The sequence below is a fragment of the Tupaia chinensis genome, unplaced genomic scaffold, assembly GCF_000334495.1.
Source record: "Tupaia chinensis unplaced genomic scaffold, TupChi_1.0 Scaffold000494_1, whole genome shotgun sequence".
Taxonomy (NCBI): Eukaryota; Metazoa; Chordata; class Mammalia; order Scandentia; family Tupaiidae; genus Tupaia; species Tupaia belangeri.
The window spans coordinates 922229-930230 of NW_006160006.1; positions in this window are offsets into that span (position 1 = coordinate 922229).

Sequence of the window (8002 nt, forward strand, 5' to 3'; positions counted from 1 at the left end):
TGTGGTTTCTGGCATTGCAAATTGGGGCATGTGGCACCCGTGCCGCCGTGGCTGGGCCAAAGAGGGCATCTATTAATGGGAAGGGGGCCTTGGTGGCGAATTGAGAAGCTGAGGCCCTGAGGGGAGAGGCCGCTGTGCTCAGGTCACTCAGCTGGTTGGCGGCAGACTGCTGGGTCCCAGACGTGTACTCCATCTCTGCCACAAGTAGCTCAGCTTCCTGGAGTGAGCAGCTGTGTCTATAAATGGGAGTGGGAGTGTGGCCCTTGCCTTTGTAGGTATCGCTGAGATCTCAGACACCACCGAGCACTATGGGGCAACATGGACCTTACCAGCACTCTGCTTTGCGGCCTGCTGGTCCTCATCTGTAGCCAATGGCCAGAGAATCACTCTCTCCTTGTCTTGTATGCACACACACGATCACTTCCATCTCCATCTTGATTGATTGATTGATTGATTGACATACTTATTTAACTTTTAGGTTTTTGCTATAGGGTGTGTATGCTCACCGGAGAGAGACAAAGAGAGATAGCTAGAGGAAAAATGAGAAATAACTCCCCAGGGGGATGGCCATACCATAATCCATTGTTCTCCATTCTCCTCTTGGGATTTTGGGCATGCACATGTGCCTGGCATGATTTTCAAACCACCTGGTCTGGGACTTGAACCATAATTGGCCATATAGGAGTCCAGTGCCTTAACCACCACATCATTTGGTTTTTAAAAAGATCCTTTAAAAAGTTATTTATTTATTTTTACCATGAGCGAGAAGGAGAGGCAGGAACTTTCAACAGGGCCTTTGTGGCTCTTTCTGGAGCCAAGGCTGAGGGGGTTCTAGCTATTTAATCCTTCTAGTTACCCAAGAAGAGAAAAGCAACAGGTGGTAGCTTCATACAATCCACAGTTGCCTCAGTCTCTCCTTGTGACACTCTAATCATCTTTTCTCTCCCCCCACCCTCAACTGGCCTGAATCGTGGGCATTTGTGTGGTCGTGGCCATGCCCAGCACACTCAGGAAGGTCCTGGGAGGTGAACCCAGCACGTTTTCTTTTTCTTTTTCTTTTTCTTTTTTTTTTGAGAGGTTTTCGCTATAGGGTGCGTGCGCTCACCAGATAGACAGAGACATAGAGACAGAAAGCGAGAAATCACCCCCCAGGGGGGATGGTCATGCCACAATCCCTTCTCCTCCATTCTCCTCTTGGGATCTTGGGCACGCATGCACACGCACCCGGCGTGAGTTTCAAGCCACCAGGTCCGGGACGCAAACCGCAGTCGACTATGTGGGAGTCCAGCGACATAGCCATTACGCTAACTGCTGGTTCCCCCCAGCATGTTTTCTAAGTGGGTATAGATGTATTACCACTGCACCACCACCTGGCCCTGTGTCCATCTCCCAGAAGGTGGTGTTTTCTTTCTGCTTGCTCACCATCACCCACAGTGAAGCTGCAGGCAAAGACAGTGTTTTGGAGGGTCCTCTTGGTGGTCACTGAAAGATATATCTATCCTCTCATTCAGCACTAGTTACTGGGTGCCTGGCTCTGTGCTGGATTCTGGGGACATGTGTTGAGTAAAACCAGAGAAGATGCCTCAAGTCTAGGGATGAGCTGAGCAGGCAGGAGCCGCTGGAAACAAGAGTCTTCCAGGTGCCCACAGAGTCCAAGCATGAAGCTCTATCCATGGTGAAGACTAATCATTGAAAAGGGTGGCCGCATCCTGTAATGGGCATCTTCCAGGAACCTGGAAATCCCACCGTTGCCTGTTAGTCACCATCTCTGAAAGCAGAGCAGACCCCACCCAACCATGAGCCTGGACTCTTCACCCACGGCACAATCACAGCAAATCAGACCTTGGAGAGATGGTAGGCATCCTCCATCTCTGGGAAGGTTATGATATTCTAGGTTTGGACTTTGCCCCCGAAGTCACACTCTTTAGGCTCACTGGCTATCCCCCTCTCTTCTCTCGGCAATTTCGTCCAGTTTCTACAACGTACAGCTTTCGCGCACTGTCTCTGTGCCAGGGTAGGGCTTCTTCTTTTAGTTCCTGAACATGGTGGGTCTGCCATTTATTTACCAAACATTTAATTTCTCCCTTACTCCCAAATCAAGACCCTGGTTTTCAGTGGGGCACACTTCCAGGAGGAATAGCTAGGAAGCACCAAGACTGTAGCAAGGGGGCGGGCAGCAAGGTGTGGGGATGTGGCTGCATTCTGACACTGAGGTGCCAGAGAGACAGAGAGACAGAAAGTAAGAAATCGCCCCCCTCCCCCCTACAGGGGATGCTCACACTGCAATCTTTCCCCTCCATTCTCCACTTGGGATTTTGGGCATGCACACACACATGCCTGGTGTGAGTTTTAAGCCGCCAGGTCTGGAATTCGAACTGCGGTTGACAATGTGGGAGTCCAGCGATGTAACCATTACACCATCTGCTGGTCACTCTATCTCATTTTGGGTGCCACTTTCCAGGACGTATCACAGCTGCTCTGAATCTTAAACTGATATATAAGGATACAAGTCCTTTTCTTCCCTCCTGGGTTCAGAATTCATCCTCCAGCTATTCCAGGTCCATAACTATTCTTTCCCGTCCCTGGGCACAGGGTCGCTGAGGTGCCTGCGCTATTTGTATCCTGAGAGGCTTTTTGTAGGGTTTAGAGATGAAGGCGCAAAGCCTAAGTGACAATGATTAGTGCAGTGCTTGTCGCTAATAGCTGCCGAGTAAATGTTACTAGAGCCTAATTTGAAAGCTTCTTCCCACTCCCAGCCCTCAGGGATGTGCGCTGACACTTTCATAGCTGCCGTTGTCAACGCCCCCTGCCTTTCCAGTCAACCACTTCTCAGGAAGTTCCACTTGTCTTCAGTCGTCTCAGTCGCTTCACAGCTGGGAAAGCATTTGTCTATAGAAACTGGCTGGATACTGGCCTTCTATAGACACTGGCTGCCCAGAGCCCAGCTTGCTCGGCCGGCCCTCCAGGTGCACAGCTTCCCGTGTTCACAGAGCAAACATGGATCTCGCATGACAACAGGTCGAAAGTTCCTGCCACGGTTGTCTTCCGCCAGACTGAGTCCCGAGTCACTGTGATTTTCCAGCAGGGTATCGCTGCCCAAACTACTGCCTCCTTTTCCATTGCCTGACCTGGTTCCGTGCTGGGTCACAGGAGTCTGGTTCCTATGAGCCCCCCAGGTGCCATGTATGTGTTCGCAGAGGCCCAATGCAAGCAGTCGTTCCATGCATTCGTCGGCACTCTGGCATGGTGGTGGGCTGGTGGGGAGCACTTGTAGTCTATGGGCCATTTGGCATGTCCTGAATCACACAGCCCACCGACAGGCTCACCCAGCCAGGTACGAGGGCCATCTACAAGTTCAAACAGTAAGCAAGTGGGAGCTTTCTAGGCTGGTACTGACCTTCAACACAATGCCTAATTTCAGAAGAGATATTGAAAGGTGAATGAGCTTGTCCCTTCCTCAAAAGGGAGACAGGGAAGAAAGCAGCAGGTAGAGCCTCAGACCCCCAAGAGGTATTAACCAAACAGCTTCATTGTTATTTCATATGCTGGGCTTCCACAATTTGTATGGGCTAAAGATTTGCCGGACTCAATGGCCTCTTTAAACCAGCAATCTAGTTGAACGCTCTCATTTCACACTTGTTTAAATGCAGCTTCAGGAAGGCAAAGTGTCATAGAGCCAGTCCAAGATGGAGCTGGGCTCAAAAACAGGTTTTCAGACTCGATGTCAGCACCTTTGCTGCTCAACTGCCTGGCTCAACCTATTTTCTTCCAGAATCTGAACACATCAAGTGCATATTAGAAGGAATTTTCTGTACCAAATTCTAAACTGAGGTGGGAATGTCATTATTTGCAACCCGCAGATCAGCTGACACATGTGTGGCTCACCTAAAGCTGAAGAGCTCATCAGAGATGAGGCCGAAGCCATCCTAAAGCTCCATGTAGCAAGAAAGCCAGTGCTTCCATCAGACAGGGAGGGAGTCCAACTTGCTAGGAGGTTGGACCAAGTTGGCTATTTCTTTGATTTCCTTCATTGAACACCTCCTCGGTTATGGCTTCTAGACTTTCATGTACATCATTCTATTTAAAACTGTGAATTCTTTATGAGGTATGGATTATTCTTGTTTCAGTGATGCATACACTGAAGTGCAAGAAGACAAGGTAATGGGGAGGATGTCAGGTTATGGTTTGAGCCCACAGCCATCTCCAGGGGCCCTTCTTTCTAGCCCAAGAGCATCCTCCCCAGCATGGTGGAGGCAGTGCCCAGCAGGCATACGTGTTGCCTGGCAAGTATGCATGTTGCCTGGCAGGTGTGCATGCTGCCCGGCAGGTATGCATGTGCTACCTTTTCTGGCAGGCCACTCTACTGTGGGGCTTGCATCCCTGACATCTGCGTTAGGCAGGGATCCTGGAGACGGGGTGTAGGTGTGCATGTCACCTCACATCCCCCTCACTCATCCAGGCCTCGCCAGCCACTGTGCCATGCTGGGGTTGCCAAGAGCTGCCTTTCCTCCTCCAGCTTCCTTCTTCTTTTTTTTAGAGCCCACTGGGCAGGACTAATATGCAGTAAAACTGATTTGTGCACTTTCTAGCCCTGGCTGAGAACAACAGCCGTGTACATTAGTTGGGAGGTATTTAATGGATGATTTATAAGATGTTGGAGATAAAACTTGAAAGATACATGGGCAGCACCGAGGTGCAACATTCTTGAGGAACAGAGAACATTAAGTGCTTGATTGGCTGAGATGATTTAGAGGGCAGTCCCGGGCGACCGTCCAGCCGTCCTGACACCATTCTGGCAGCTTCCTTCTTGACGACCGCAGCCCACGATGCAGCCCACGATGCGAGTCTGGGACAGGGGTTGGCTGGGCTACATGAAGAAATGCGTGCTTGTCTATGGCGAGGACTGAGGGCTTTCTTACCCCCAACCCTCTTGAAAAATCTGCTTAAATTCTTTTAGAACAGAGAACAGCGTGAGAAAGGTGATTCCCTGGGGGAATGATCTTCGATTAGGTAAACCCATCATGCTCTTTGCTAGGGAAATTCAGCTTTATGGTTCAGTGCAATTAAAAAAAAAAAGAAAGAAAGAAAAAGCCTGACTGGGCGCTGACCGTGTTTCTAGGTCTGAGGGAATAGAAATGAGCAAGGTTGACAGGATCCCCAATTCAGAAAACGTACAGCTTTCTCTTTCTTCTCGTTCAAACAGAGCCAAGGCATCTTCTGTAAGAGAAAATAGAAAAATCAGAACCGTCTAGAAAAATATGATTACTGACTCCTGACAGTAAAGACAATCATTGGTCTGAACGTTTCTGTCCTTCCTGAACTGTCTTTGCACACAGTCACTCCTGCTCACGGTCTCAGTCACTCACGATCTCAGTGGGTGCATTCTACCTCGTAGGCTTCTTCTTTACCAAACCCACACAGTAGGTCAGTGGCACCATGCCCTGTCCTCTTACTATGGCATTTTCCTTTCTTTCCTACTCCTACGTCAGCCACCTCTCCATCCCTACCCCACTCATGCTACCATCTCAAAGCTCCTGTCGCCATACCGTCTCCAGGGCTCTGTGATGGGCATGCAGACTCTCAAGGTGGCTCTGAGATGCTAAGGGATGACTCCCTGGTGTGGTGGGATTTCAGTCAGTGGTAGCACAGATGCTGGGAGAGGAGAAGTGATGAGAAGATTGTCTCTGGCCTTGTCCCCACCTACTCCATGGATAGTCAGCAGTTAGTTTGGTAACAGGATGGAGCCTCCCTATTCTCACCACCTGCCCCTCCCAGGCCACTGGGTGGGCTACAGGACCACGTGCATTTGTTTTCAGCAGGGGCACCCACAGCCTTTTACATCCCAAACCTTGACTCTGGAAATCCAATCAGAAAGGTAAGATTACTAACTAGCCCCACTTAACGAAACCTGGCTATTGCAAATGAAAATCTGAATTCATCCAAAAGATGAAATGAGAAAGTTGCTCATGATCGAAAAATGAAGGCATCTGACCAATTTGCAAGAATTCAGGAGAGGAGGGAGTTAGAAACTGTGGAGCAGTGCCCACGTGTCAGGAGACTTGTTGGCTCACTCCCATGCACACGGCCGTCTTACAGGTGAGGAGTCTGATGCCCAGAGAGGGAAGAGGCTGGGTAGGGGCAGCACACGGCTGTCTTACAGGTAAGGAGCCTAACGCCCAGAGAAGCAGTGGCTGGGTAAGGGCAGCAGCTTGTCAGGGTCAGGGTCCATGATTATACTCAAGCAGTTTGTCCATAAAGCCTAGGTTTTCTGAATCTCTGGAGAAAGGTCCCTCTGTGGGAAGGAAGACACAGACCAGCTCAACCCCTGGGACCACATGTGGCTTCTTAGACATGGCACCTGTGGGGACTGGCCTCCCTGGTGCCTGCTCCACTTCCCACTGCAGCAACATCTTCTCTGCCCCACATAAGCTCTGCTCAATGGAAGAAAGATGCAGGCTAATTAACCACATTCCTGTTTTATGAAGAGAGAGAGAGAAAGATCCACTAAGACCTTCCCTTGAGTAATGGCTGCACCATGTCCTTTCTGCACCCAGTTGCCCCAGGTCAGAATACATTACAGACAGCATCAATATCCATAGAAAACAGTTCCCAACCATGGCCAGGGCACTGTAATGGTCCTGGGGGGAAAAGGAGAATATTGGAAGCTCTTGAGAGGTTAATTTAATTCAATTTAACCTGAGCGTGCTAAGGTCTATGTGAGCTAGATAAAATGAAAGATGGCAAAATGATTAAGATAGAGGCTAGATTGGAGGGTCTATATTGACTAGTTGGAGAAGTAGGCTATAGTAATGAAGACTATATTAAAATATGAGGTCGCATATGTTGAAGTCCAGATAAGTAGGGATTGAAACTCGAAGAAGGCAAATACTGAACTTGTCCTCGGAAGACCTGGGCTCAACTCAGTACTTTGACTAGCTGTGTGGTCGCCTTGGAGCTTCACTTTTGTTGACCTAGAGAAGATAATTCTAAGCTTACAGAGTTATTCTGAGAAATGAAGGAAAAATATGAAGAGTGTAAAATCACTCAACTTTACATCTTACATCTAGAAATAGATAGAAATTTAGATATTCAACTATGTATCAAGGGTTGAGTATGCTGATTATTTCTTTACTGGCTTCATGCAATCACTTACTTAGTTTTTAATTATGTAAATGACAATTTTGCCTGGGCCTGTATGGACAATTCATTTAAAACGAGGGAGCACAACACCATGGTACTTGAGCCTGACTGGACAGCAAGGCTGAGCACTTTTGAAAAGCATCATATTCCACATCTCACCCTAAATGTGCTGAATGAGAATTTCCATGGGGGAGACAGAAACCTTTATTCTTTATCAACTCCCTGAATGATTTTTTTGGGTTATTTTTTTTTGCTATAGTGAATATGTGCTTACCAGAGAGAGACAGAGAAAGAGAGAGAGATGGAAAGTGAGAATGACCTCCTGGGTAGATGACCACATCATAATCTCTTCTCTGCCAGTCTTCTCTTGATTTTGGGCATGCATACACAAGCATCCTGTGTGATTTTCAAATTGCTGGGGCAGGGACTTGGTGGTCAGCTATGTGCAATCCAGTGCCTTAACCTCCATGCCACCTGCTGGTCCCTCCTTGAATGATTTCTATGAGCCACCAGATTTGGGGACTACTACATTTGATGATCTCTGAGGGGTAGAGGAAGAGGAGTCACAAAGGTAGAAAAGAGCCATTATTTTTATACCCAGTATCTTTGTTCCATGAAATTCTGAAGCATTTCCCATACTTTCATTCCCATAATCTCTCCCTCCAGGCATCACGGTAAGAAAAATGCTACAGAGTTTGCAATTTTCTTAAAGAAGGTGAAGCACGATCAGAATATTTGTTCTGAATTTCTTTCTTTTCAGAGGTATTCAGAAATTATTCACCTGACAAAAAGGCCAGTTGGAAAAAACTTCATGACCAATTTGGATTTCCTGGGAGAGACAAACTATGGGCGTCCTCACTCT